Below are 13,671 nucleotides of genomic sequence, written 5' to 3'. Positions count from 1 at the left end.
GTACACAAAACACAGAACAAAACCAAACCAAATACGGCCAAAGCCATAACATCCAGCTCTTGCAGTATAAGGTAACCTTCATCGTACTGGGAGAGTCACTGAATTATCTTATGAACCTAGACATGGAGATGGTACTCCAGGATAAATAAACCGTATCTCTTAACATCATCCAAGTCTTCCATGGATTGACTGTATAGTTGAACAGTCAATGTTTCCATATAGCCATGAGACTGCCAGTGAACATTTGAGGCCCGTTTCAAGAAGCAGGTTTTGTTGAAACTCTGAGTTCATAAACTCTGAGTTTCTGGTAGAATTCAGACTTGCTTATCATATGGTACATTGAAAGACATGAAATATTGAGTTACAATTGCACAAGTCTAAAGTTCCTTTTCAATTAAGTAGGGCATTATTTAGACAATTATTACAAAAAAAACAAAAAAACAAAACAGAAGATAAGCCGCAGAATATGCTATTAAAGAAGCAACTGGACAAAGAAAACCTTGAAATTATTTAGTTTAAGTAGTCTGTGCTCTCATTTCTCAGATATATTTTGCAAATATCTATTCCAACAATTTATTTCATCTTATTTGAATTTGGAAAAAAAAAAGTTTAAGTTCTAAGTTCTTGAATTAGTTCATGCTTCTTCCTTCCACTGCATAGCTGGCATACCCTGTGTCCTGTAAATGCATGACTTAAGTGACAGTCTCCAAGGGTATGGCAGTGACAACCTTAGCCTGTCACCTTGGCGATGGCGGCTCAGTGATAGAAGAGGTTTTTTAGTGGAGTGGACGTGCGATACTGACACAGCAGGCAGTACATTGTGCCAATATCTGTCTGGCTGCTAACCAACATCTTAATGCCTGACCAAAAATCATTCAACTTTTTTCAGATGAAGTTAAAAAAAATAAATTAAAAATCTATTCCAAAGTAGATAAGGCTTTTTTGAGAAACTAAAACCTACAAGTGTCCATCTATGATAGACATTCTTAGTTCCAATCGACAGGTCAAAGAGGTCAAGTGTCTAACTCGCAGGGTGACATTTACAGCAAGAGATACTGAAGAGGTAGTTCTTTACAGCTCCTTGTAAAAAGACCGGAAATAATTTGTCCATGGGAGGTGTTAGACTAAGGCCTGAGTGCAGCGAGTTTTGGGGTTGTTCAGCCTCGGGGAGGATCGTAGATGAGCAGCTGCATCATAACCCTTATGCTATCCTAGACATGTCTGAAATACAAGTGGGGTCATCTGGACCCCACAAGACAGCAAGCTGAACATTTTTTTCTCAAGTATTTTTTGTCTTCACTGGTGTAACATCCTGTCCACCTTTGTCATGGGAGGGATCACACATCAGTGTAAGGGTGGGGTCATCTGGACCCCATAAGATAGGACAAAGGTTAAAGGGAACACAGGTGCGTCTTGCAGTTCCTAGCCTAATCCAGTAACCCTTGTGCTATTCTAGGCGTGTTAACGTTGGGAGAGGGGTCATCTAGAACCCACAAAACAGTGCGCTGAACATTTTTTTATGATTTTTAATTTTCACTGGAGTCCATGGCAGACATCTAAGCCTGTCCACCTTTGCCATAGGAGAGATAAGACTTAAATGTTAGGGTGAGAGTCACCTGGACCTGAAAAGATAGCACAAGGGCAAGAGGGCCACACAGTCATATAGCAGACAATTGTTGTACACATGGTTAATGTATCGTGAATTAACTTTAAGGATAGTGCAAGTTAAACGGTTCATACGGTGCCCCAACACTGCACTCTAGAGAGGTGTGCACAAATGCTGCATGCAGGAGTGTGCAGGTGAAACCTAAGTCCCTGTAGGACACCCACTCAAACAGAACTGTCTAAAATCCCTACTTCTAACAGTCAGGCTGCGTAGGCTAGTGTACATATGAAGGGTATAAACAGAATGGTAAACCCCAAAGACGGTATGTCCCAACAATGAGGGTATGGCCGAATTAGATCATTTAACTTTTTTATGATGGTGACATTTTGAAAAAAAATAAACAGTTGATAGGTTTGTATTTGTATCTTCTATGTTTTGTTGTTCTAACAAGCCATACGTGGTTTAAAATAGACATGTTTTTCCTTAGTTATTTTTTTTAAGTAAATGGCGTATGCTTGTATAGCACTTTCTACCCTCCTTCGAGGGCTAAAAGCGCTTCACAGTCACAGACCCATTCACCCATACATTCATACACTGGTGGTGGCTCTGCTGCCGAACACTGGCGCCAACCTTCCACCAGAGGCAATACAGGGTTAGGTGTCTTGCCCAAGGACACTTCGACACATGGGCAGGCAAGGCGGGAGTCGAACCCGCTCGCTTCCGATCAGGAGTCGACCGCCCTACCACTGCACCACGGCCGCCCTTAATTTTACAAATAAGCTGTGTTAATTTGTTTAAATTGGTAATTTTACTCGAGTGCAAGACACATTCAAGTCTCAAGCCTTAACCTTCTAGTCTTGACAGTCTTGTCACATGACAGTTCAAACAAAAATGTCATAATCTGTTTCCAGATTTGAATCAGATGTGGATGATGGTGTTATTCAAATCTAAACTGTTGCAACATGGTAACCATAACCCAAACTAGTAAAGTTATGGTTTGGGTTCTTAGCGTAAGGGGTTTACATGTTCTTCCTGTACCCAAAAAAGTTTTCTCTGGGTATTTTAGCCTCCCACAATCCAAAAGCAGGTTTCATATGTTGATTAGGGACTCTAAATTGTCTCTTGGGTGAGTGTGGTTGTCTGTAACTGTGTGGTTCTGTTATGGACTGGTAAACTATTGAGGGTGTAGCCTTGTGTTGCCAGGCTCCAGCTATTCTGTTGTCCTGAACAGGACTAGTAGTTATAAAATATTTAAGTATAGATTGCTCCATGAAATCTCAGAGATTCTTATTATTAAATAGCCTTTTTAATGTATATATGTGTTTAAGACTGTTGAGAAAAACAAAGAAATGGGCTCACTTTTTTCCTTTTACTCCCATAAATGTGCTTGAATTGATGCCATGACTTGCAGAAAGTTTGACAAAAGTTTAATACCAGAAAAATTAACATTTAGAAGAACAGCTGGCCTTTTAGTTTTATTACTGCCTCAGTTCATCACGATCACTATGACTTATTTTATTTACTTCTAAAAAGCTAATCGTGCAGCACTTCACATCACTTACAACTGACACACGTGAAAGTATTCAGGCAGTCAGTCATCTTCAGACATTCATCTCACCCACCCACCAACCGAAAGTTGTATGAACTTGCAAACACTATTAAAAATGAGTAAGCACTTAGAACAAAGAATCCAGATTAACAAAACAATAAAAGTGCCACTTTTTCAATCTCTAGGTGTGAGTGCAAAGGTAGAAATCCATTGAGGCTGATCCAGCGGACTGTGGAAGGGACTCAGTCGGTCAGGAAGTGATGGTGTTGGACCCAAAATGCAGGAGACCAGACACAGTAACAAAACATTTAATAAATCAACTTAAACATGAGTAACCCCATGTAGAAGAAGAACTTTATCAGAGCAGATGACCTGACGTTGAAGAAATGAAAACAAGACACTTACATACACTGAGGATAATTAACTAAAATGAAGACAGCTGTGGATGATCAAGCAGCACCTGGAGTGACTTTGACATGGAGACAACTTAACAGAACATGAACACCTAGAAATATCATTATAAGGGAAAAAGTGGATTGATATTCTGACCCACACTCCATACCAGTAGGAGGCAGCAATGCACCTTAACGCTGTGTGCCATCCGCCAATAACCCACACTGGAAAAAGAAGAAGAAATATCATTACTGTACCAAAATAAATAGATAAAACTAGAGTGATCAATCCTGGCAGTGTCGGCATCAGTTTATTTTAGAAAATAACTTTTTTTTTTTTTTTCAAGAACTATCGCAGATACTCCATAATTCTTGAATAACTCTTTAAAATTTAACTGGCTATGTCTCAGCTTGCCTCTTTAATAAAATTTGCTGCTGATTTAGAAACTCATTAAATGTTGGCAAAAACTATCAATGCCAAAATAAAGAGAAAATTCTGGTTGGATGTGATGCAAGAGGAAAAACAAAGGACAGAGACGTTCCAAAATTGTGTGTGTTGATGCTTCTCACACAAATTTGGTGTTTGACTAATTTAATTTACATTTTAACTTTTGATCCACAGCGTCAGACTGACTAAAATATACAATTTGTTTCACCAAAAACAAGTTTTTGTTGCTTCCCCCTTCCTGTGATGATTCTCTATGACATTGGTTAAGATTGATTTCAATATTTTACAGTTACTTTAGAACAGGGGTAGGGAACCCTGGTCCTCGAGACCCACCTCTCTCTCTCTCTCTCTCTCTGGGGTTTAATGGCAGCCGGCATCCAACATTGTTGCATTGCTGCCACCTTCAGGTCTCCAATTAAACTCTTCTAGAGAGCCCCGTTTCTTTCAGAAATTTCCATAGTGGCCTTCTGTCATCACCCTTCCTGGATAATATGTCCCTCATATCCTTAATCTGTATCCCCTTCCTCTTGAACTCCTCAAACATAATTTTTCTTTCCCATACATACTTTCTACATTCCATCAACACATGCTCCACTGATTCCACATTCTGACAGTCTTCACACTCTCCAGTTTCATGTTTCCCCATTAATTTCATGGTTTTATTTAAATTACTGTGTCCTATCCTCATCCTGGTAAACACCACTTCTTCTCGTCTGTCTTTGCCCCATACTCTGTCTCCTCCCACCGTCTCCTGTATCCCATATAAGTGTCTCCCCTTTGTCTCCTGGTCCCAGTACTTCTGCCATATTTCTTGGACTTTCCTCCAAACCACACTCTTCCCCTCAGATTTCGAAAGTTCTATGTTGTCATCTACGTGTTCTTTGTGTAATCCCTGTTTGGCCAATCTATCCGCTTTTTCATTTCCTATTATTCCTACATGTGCTGGTGTCCACATAAAACTAACTCTCTGCTGCTTTACTGCTGTTGAAAATAGTGCCAACATGTTGAACATCAAGTCATGTCTGTGTTTAGACTCCCCCGCTCTTATGCTGTGCAACACAGATGCAGAGTCACAACAAAGCAGTACTGGTCCTGGTCTAGCTCGTACCACCCAGTCTAGTGCCAAAGTGACTGCAAAAAGCTCTACAGAATATATGTTTAGTCCATCTGAAGTTCTCCTGAATAAATTAATCTTATGACTCGGTACCGTGAATGCTGCACTTGTTCTTTGTGACTGTGGATCCTTTGCACCATCCGTGTATATATGAATAAATCCTGGATAAGTCCTCTCTACATATTCATTAAATTCAATATTCAAGCTAATTGTCCCCTTCTTTTGTTTTACATTCAACATATTAAGATCCACACTTGGACTCTCCATCCGCCATACTGGGACTTCCGGCCATGAAACTACCGATAAAAAGGCCTTGTCCAAGACCCCCACCTCTCTGGCTGCCCCAGCTGCCGCCCGCCCAAAACTCCCCTCCCTCATCTTTCTGCTTTCCCAGCATTCAACCAAAGTCTGTTTTGCGGGGTGAGGACCTTCAAATCCTGATACCCCAATCCAGTAATTCAGCATTATCTGTTTTCGCCTTATCCACAGTGGCATTTCCCTCACCTCTATCTGTAATGCGCATACCTGAGACGTTCTGGTTGCACCACGAGACCCACCTTCCTGCATGTTTTCCAATATACCCTGCTCTGGCATGTTCTTATTGGTCAGACACACCTGAACCAGGTAATTGTCATGAGTCCCTACTCATGACTGATTACCGGGTTCAGGTGTGTCCAACCAATAAGAACATTTATGCCGATTTTAGTCAAAATAATAATAATTTTAAAAAAGTTGCTTTCTATGGCATACAGTAATGTAGAGCTACAGGAGTTCATAAGAAATTCACCTCTGAGTAGAGACTGTTGGCATGGTGTAAGCCCCCCCCCCTACTTCTCAACATTCATCTATTTCCACTCTCTCTTGCTAGTTTACAGTCCCTCACAACTCAAGGTTTTAAGTTGATTTATTCTGGAATAATATTCCTGCCTTTTTATTTTTCATAATTATGCTAAAAAGTTACAGTTTTAAAGTTTAGAAAAATTCTGCTTGCTTTTTGGACTGTTTTGGCAAAAACTAAGATTATTTAGGCTTTTTTGGAGTTTAACTAATATTTCATTTACATGCTAGCTGTTTTGGCTAATTTAGGCTTTTTTCCATTTTTAGGCTATTTTGAAGTCTAGCTACTATTTCAGCTACATGCTAGCGGTTTTGGCTAACCTATTTTTCTTTTTTTTTTAGATTATATTAGGCTAATTTGGTATTTAGCTATTATTTTAGCTGGCTATCAGCTTCAGCACTTTCAGCTATTAGCTTCAGGATTTTTAAACTATCAATCTCAGGATCTTCAGCTAGCATCTTCAGCGGCCAAATTCAGCAATCACACCAGCATTACTGCAGGTAATGCTATATATATAGTTCATATTTATGTTAAAAAGTTACAGATTAAAGTTCTAAAAATATAGTTTTAGAGTGTTCAATAAATTTTTATCCTACTCAGCCTCTGACCTAAGGTATGTCTTGGATTTTGGCCCCTTGTACGATTGAGTTTGACACCCCTGCTCTAATACATAAATAGTTGAGTTGTTTTCATTTTTTTTTTTCATTTGAATCAATGTTTGGTTTCAGGTATGGTTGGACAGGGATTTTTGAAATATTACTGATCTAACTGGAGTTTATCTGTTGCTCATTCTCTGCACCTGCTTAGTCAGTCACGCATGTGATCTATCCATCATTAGTTAATCAGAATTATTTAGAAAATTGACAACTTGCACTGTTGTAAAGTGGAAACATTTAATACATATATAAAACCCGTCAGTAAACGTCTCTAGAGAACTTGATTGAGTCACATTTTGGCTTAATTTCAAATGGAATGTCATCAAAACTGATGCAGCCCTGACCCGCACACGTCTGCGCTGGGTTTACAGAAGCAAACACCACCTGGCACTCCCTTTTGATCCCCTGTGCACATAGATTCGCCCTCATTCATTCTCTTTCCCCTCGCGCCACAGTCCTCCCTCTTTCGTAGTCCCCTGTGAGCCTCTGTAGTAATTTACAGCAAATGTCAAACAACAACGGGTGTCAGAGGTGCCCTATTATTTTGTCCCTCAGAAAAATAGGGAGTACCTGCCAGAAGCAATGCATTCATCCTGGCAATAGTGTAAAATAAATTCATCCCTTTAGGTTTTCTCACAAGGTTTTATGATTTTGGTTTTAGGTCATAATACTTTAGCCAGTGTTTTGTTCGGTATATCAGTAATTACTTTTAGAATTTACAGGTATGAATAGAGGGTCAACAGTCCAGAGCAAAGGTCTGCAACCTGAGGCTCCGGAGCCACATGTGGCTCTTTCACCCCTCCATTGTGGCGCTCTGGTAACAGAAAAATACAAATGTTTTTCATTTCAAAAAGTAATATTTTTTGGACAACGAGACATGCACACCAAAACAAAAGTCAGATTTGTCAATTTTTTCAACTCATTGAAAACAACTGAAGCATACTCTAGTTTGTATCACTCCGCGGGGCTCAAGACTACAGTGCCTATAATGCTCCAACAATTCATCAAACGCTGTGGCTTCATAGTCTTTTAAAGTAATACTAGAACATTTTGGCACATTATGGAGCACTGTATACCACAGAAAATCAATTGGAGATCAGGATCCATACATAAAGTGTGCTGGAGTAAAAGGAATATTTCCTGTTGTTGAAAAGTTCAAGGTTTTTAATTGTGCCTTACGGTTTCAAAAGTATGGTACTGATATGTATATGTAGTGCAATACTGCATTTAGTACATTGCGATGATCCCATATGATGCAGGATGTCTTTTATTTTGAAAGGAAGTTGTGAACCTCTGTCAAAAGTAATGAACTATTTCATATTTCGAAAAAAAAAAACTGCTATTTTTTTATGATTCATTTATATTAAAAAAAACAATATTCATGCTTATCATGGTAGTAACATAAATACAAATACATGTCTTATTTTTCTAAAGAATGAAGAAGAGTGTGGGGAAAGTAGTGAAAAGAGGCGTGGGATGGGTGGAGGAAGGGTTCAGGTGCAAGTTTTCTACAACAATTAAAGAAAAGGTGTAGAAGACTGTTACGGCTGTGGCCGTATTTGGTTCTCTTGGTTTTGTGTATTTCTGTCAGAGTGGGACTTCTGTATTTGTTTTGGATCTTTGTGTGTTTTTCTGTCTTTATTTGTTTCAGGTGTGGTGCTGGAGGCGTGGCTCCCCATTGGTCCAACCTGAAGGAGGGGAGCCTTTAAAACCACCATTTGGACCTCCAGACCACGAGAAGGGAGCTGGGCTGCAACCTGTCCCCACTGCAGTCCAGTGAGCTTCTCCACCTGCTTTAATTTGTGCGCACTTTGCTTTCTTTGGTATTTTGGTTTAGGTCCCACTCTGTGTTCTGTGTACTCTGTGTTCTGTGTACTCTGTGTTCTGTGTACTCTGTGTTTTGTGTACTCTGTGTTCTGTGTACTCTGTGTTCTGTGTACTCTGTGTACTCTGTGTTCTGTGTACTCTGTGTTCTGTGTTTAGTGTTGGTTAAGTGAAGCTGTAGGGGTGAACTGCCATTTTCTTTAGTAAATGTTTTCTCCTGTTTATGTTAGTCCAGGGAGGTTAGTGTCTGTCCTTCTTTTCCTTTTCTTTTGCAGGTAAGCTCCCTGGGTTGAGTTAGTTGGGATTTTGTTTGTTATTTTGGCCTTGGTTCACCCTGAAGCCTCTTTGCTTCACTTTTAGTTATTGTTTGGTTGTTTTGGTTCTTGTAAATTTTGATATATTTTTTTATGGAGACTTTTGTGTTTTGTTAAACACTTGTTTAATTTACCTTTATGTTAGGCCCCGCACCCCTAGACCAAATGGGGCGTAATAAAGACTGTGGTGAGCAGCCACAGTGTTGGTTTAGAGGTGGTGGTTCTGAAACAGGAGACAGAGCTGAGTATGTTGATGTTCTCGTTTGGGAGTGACAAGGATGGAAAGGATTAGGAATGAACACAACAGATGAACAACTCATGTTTGATGTTTTGGAGATAAAAGCAGGGAAACAGTTTGGTTTGGACATGTTAAGAGGATAGAGCATGGAAATGTTTGTAAAAAGATGCTGAGGTTGGAGATAGGTACAAATTTATACTAAAGTGGAAACAAAAGTTAGGCAGGACAAGCCTTGGAGCTTGAAAATCTTTTTTTGTTTGAATATGACACAACCAAAGTAACAGCTGCCTCTTTATTGTGAAAGACAATAAAAGATCTGCTGGTTCTAATTCTAAGATGATAATATAACAGAGAAACTAAATTCTGTGAAATCTTTGGCTCGTTCTCTGCATGACCAGTTCCAGAAATTTCGTCAGAACATTATGGCCTTGCATCAATACGCTTAAGTAAACATAATCTTTCTCAGAATTCAGCGCTTACCCCAATGAATGTGGTAAATCATAAGAATGAGACCAATTGTGCAATGTTTTTGTTTTCATACTTTTGGCTCAGCAAGCTATTGATTTATTTATAGGATAAAAGCCGGTACAGAAGTTCAGGGTAGAGGTGGTTTTCACATGTTTTAGAGATCTGTTGATCAGTCGGCTGCAAAAGTCCAAGTTCATTCATGAAATCCTTCCGCCTGCTTTTAATGAGTCATCATTTCACTCAGTCACTCTGCTACCTGCAGTCTCCTTTTCAGTTTTCTGAGCACCGACTGTTGTTGCTAATCATTCGCTTTCAGCTTTTACCCCAGCAGTGACTAATGACTTTCATTTATGCTCATTTAGAGGCAACACCTGTGACCAATAAGAGCAGAGCTGAAGGGAATTATGTCCATCTTTGTACGCATGTGAGGGAAAATGGGCTCTGCGGTGCGTCTGACCACGTGATCGCTCCATGCTGACTCTGTGTGTGTGTTTGTGTGAAATTACTGTGATGCATCACCTGAACTAAATCTGACCCCCTTTAGACAAGGATAGTGGGGAAAAAAAGAGTCTTGAAGTTGTGCTTCTGAACTGAGCATGTCAGTTTGATTGTGGATTTCTCTGAAGAGTACAGAAAACGTGTTCAAATCAATCATCTTAAGATGTTCTCTTTATTCTTGGACAGCACAAAAAGTGCTGGCTTGCTGTTTTCTGACTGACCCATTTTTTAATTCACAAGTACCTGCAAGGTAACAACTAAAGGTCAATCTTTATTTAGCACAAAAATGTCTGCTTTTGAAAGAATAATAATGTTTGAGATTTTTTTTAATGTACATTTATATTCTATGAGTTAAAAAAGCTGCTATAGAAAGTCAAGAGTAAAATTGGGCTTTGTATTTGCAAACTAGATGGAGGAAAGTCCTTAACCCTTTACTATTTTGAGGTTTAAATTCATGAAATGTGAAATATTTTGGATAATTTGTAGCCATATTATATCTGTCTTGGCTATTTCAATTCACTGTTACTTTTTTGAACCAAAGTGATGCCCTACTTCTTGAGATGCCAGGTGTTCTAAAGACCACTTGCATGGGACATCACAGCGCCTGTTTGAATGCCCTCGCCACCATTCTGGGTGTCAAATTGTTGCAATCAATTAAAGAGCGTCACTACTGCTTATCTTTTATTTTAGGCGATCTTTTTTACACATTCAGGATCTTCAGGAACCTGTGGCGCTGCTTCCTCACATTTGCACATTTTTAGGAAAATGTACTGTTTTTTTTTCCCCGTTATTCAGTCACAATTAAAAATATAAAAAGTACAGGTTACCTATCCCTACTTATGGATCACTTTTAATTAAAATATGCAACCATGAACCTAAAAAATACCAAATGTTTACAACAGAGTCTGCTGCCATCGGTAGGATGCCGCACTTCCTGTTTGACTGCAGGGGTCCATCATTTTCTGTTTTCATCTTGCTGAAATATGTAAAATGAGACAATTAAATTTGGAGTTTTTATGCTGTGACAACTAACAGAAATACGTGCACCATGATGAGAAGTAAATTTCTACACTAAAGTTGCAGATTTCACCCGTTGGATGTATCAAAATAGTGCTCAACTCCTAGATGCATCTGTGATGACATATTTTCTATGGCTGCACATTCAATGCCAGATTATTCCCTTTAATTAGATTTCCTTTAGTGTAAAATGCACATAGGTCTATATTGTGTATAGAATTTATTCTTAGAAAGCTTGGTTTCTCAGATTAGCTAAACAGTGATTCTGAGTCTTTTAGAGCTCCCTCATTCTAAAGTTCTTCTTAAAAAAAAGTTTTTCCTGTATTGAAATTTAAATATATATAAGATTTATTATAGTTTTGATCTAATGTTTAATTTTTGAAAGATCTGCAATGAATTATCTTAGCATTGTATTATTACAGCAGTAGGGGTCTAAAAACCTCTTTTTGTTTATTTTCTCTCCTACGTTGAAGCATTTGTTAAAATATTATTTTGTTTATTTTCTTTCTGTATGTGATAACTCCAGGGCTTATTACTAAATCTTTGATTTGTTGTTTAGGGCATTTCTCACACCGAAGCTAAATAAAACAATATCAATCAATAAAATATATTTTCATAGATGTGACTCCAAGAAGCACTGCAGCTTACATTTTTTCTTCAAGGGCTGCCCTTAAGCAAGACTTCAAGCAGCACTGCTGGAGTGTGCAGGCTGGCTCTCAGAGGGGTCTACGCCTCTCTCTACGCCTTAAAAACAAAATCCAAAGCATACAGTATGTCGGTTCACTCTCTACAGTTCTTCCCAGAGCTCTCTGCAGTCAAATCTTTGTAGTGAAGGCTCTGTGCAGCCCGCAGAGATGAAGCTGAGAGTCTCGGAGGATTTAAATGAAGAGCAGCTGAATCAAAATCGGCTGCTGGCTCTGGCTTGTATTGCTGCAGGCTCCGTCCTGGAGGGAATTGAGGTGTGTTTGTGTTAGTGCAGCCCGACATGTCGACTGATTGAACTCCCTTACCTGGGAAGACCTGCTCTCGTGAGACTTGAAGTGTGTTTGTGTGACATTTTCTGAAGAAAAAAAAGACTGATCCTGTTATATCAGGATTGTTGTTTTAATGATTCCCATGGTGTGTGATGCACAGTCAGTCAATACTTAAAAATTCCTCCCTCTCTTATGCACGGTTCCTCACTCGTGTTTGTAACCTTCAAGTATTTTATTTTTTTACAAAGTACCCATTCAAGGACATTCACAACTTGATCCAATATATTTTTTGTCTATTAATATTTGTCACATTCTTTACCAAGTATACATGTGTCCAATGCACACATTTCTTTAAAGCTTTCATCTTTTTAAACAGATAGCTACGGTGGCCCTGAAGTGCAAATCACTTCAACAAATCACTCAACACAAAAGCATTAAAACAATCACTTGCAAAAGCAAAACAAATAACGGAAAAAGCAGCATTACATTTTAGTAAACAAAACATGCCCGCCAGCAGGGCCAAATGGGCCCCATAGTGGGCAGAAAATGTGGGTTTCTGTGGTGGCCCCACCTGTATTTGCCCACATTGGTCCCTGGCAAGTGGAACTTGCTAGGTCTAAAGGTGCTTTCACACGCGCGACAAATTCGCGTGCCCTGCCCGTCTTTCCCCACGTGGCAAATTCGCTGTCAAAAAATGTGTTCCTGACTCTGCGGCTACTTGTGGGAGGAGCTACCAGCTCAGTCTGTGGATATCACACTTAGATTGAATGGAAGACACATACGATGTCGAGGAATACAGTTCATTTATCATGAAGAGTTCTAAACATCGGTAATAATCTCTCCATGTTTTGGTTATGGTTATTATTAAAAGATTTTCCCGGTACAGGTGGCTGTGTCTGTATGACAGCCGCTTCCGCAATGTTTGTGTGTCTCTGTGGCTGAGCTTGAAGGCTCACTGTTTCTGAATTAAACCGAGGGGATAAATTGAATTAGGAGACCTTTTTCCTTTTATTTTTTAATGTCTCAATGAAGCGCGAGCCAGCAACCTATGAACCTCGCAGTGTCTCGCTGTCTGGCGGCATATCGAGCGAGTGAGCTCCGCCTTGGGAGCAAAAGCCGGCGATCTGTCCAGAGTGAATCCCGCCTTCGCCCAAAAGTAGCTGGATGAGCTCTGAGAACCTGCGGATCCAACGGGTAAAGGAAAAAGATGAAAGTTCTGGATGAAAACGCTCACTTTGGACTAGTATTCTACCCGCTGATCGAGTCATTGAAAAAGTCACATACTCAAAGCTGAGTTCCTCATTGGCAGATGCGATGCAACCTGTCAAACTTCTGGTATTTACATTTTGTGGCCAATTTGCACCTCGCCACTCAAATCAAGCTGCTGGAAGACCTTACCACCGCACCAGTCGCTCAAAACACACCATGGGGCTTCAATTCGCTTCAGAGTGCACCTGTACCACTGAGTTAACAGGAGCTCTGCCACACAAATTGCGTTTGGTGTGAATGCACCTTAACAGACCCTGGGCAGTGTAGCTTGCTAGCATGCTACGTTGTCCACCAGGCAACTGGCTAAAATAGCGAGTCAGCCTACTGAATGGCCACCTAAGCCAATGTGGGCAATGTGGGAAAAAAAAAAAATTGCCAATTGGATGATGGCATTGTCCATCTTTTCAACTGAAAATTATTTGACTTGAAGCGATACTGGATATCATCAACCAATCAGCGCTGCTCC

This window comes from Oryzias melastigma, linkage group LG5, assembly GCF_002922805.2.
Source record: "Oryzias melastigma strain HK-1 linkage group LG5, ASM292280v2, whole genome shotgun sequence".
Taxonomy (NCBI): Eukaryota; Metazoa; Chordata; class Actinopteri; order Beloniformes; family Adrianichthyidae; genus Oryzias; species Oryzias melastigma.
This window is presented reverse-complemented; position numbering follows the sequence as displayed.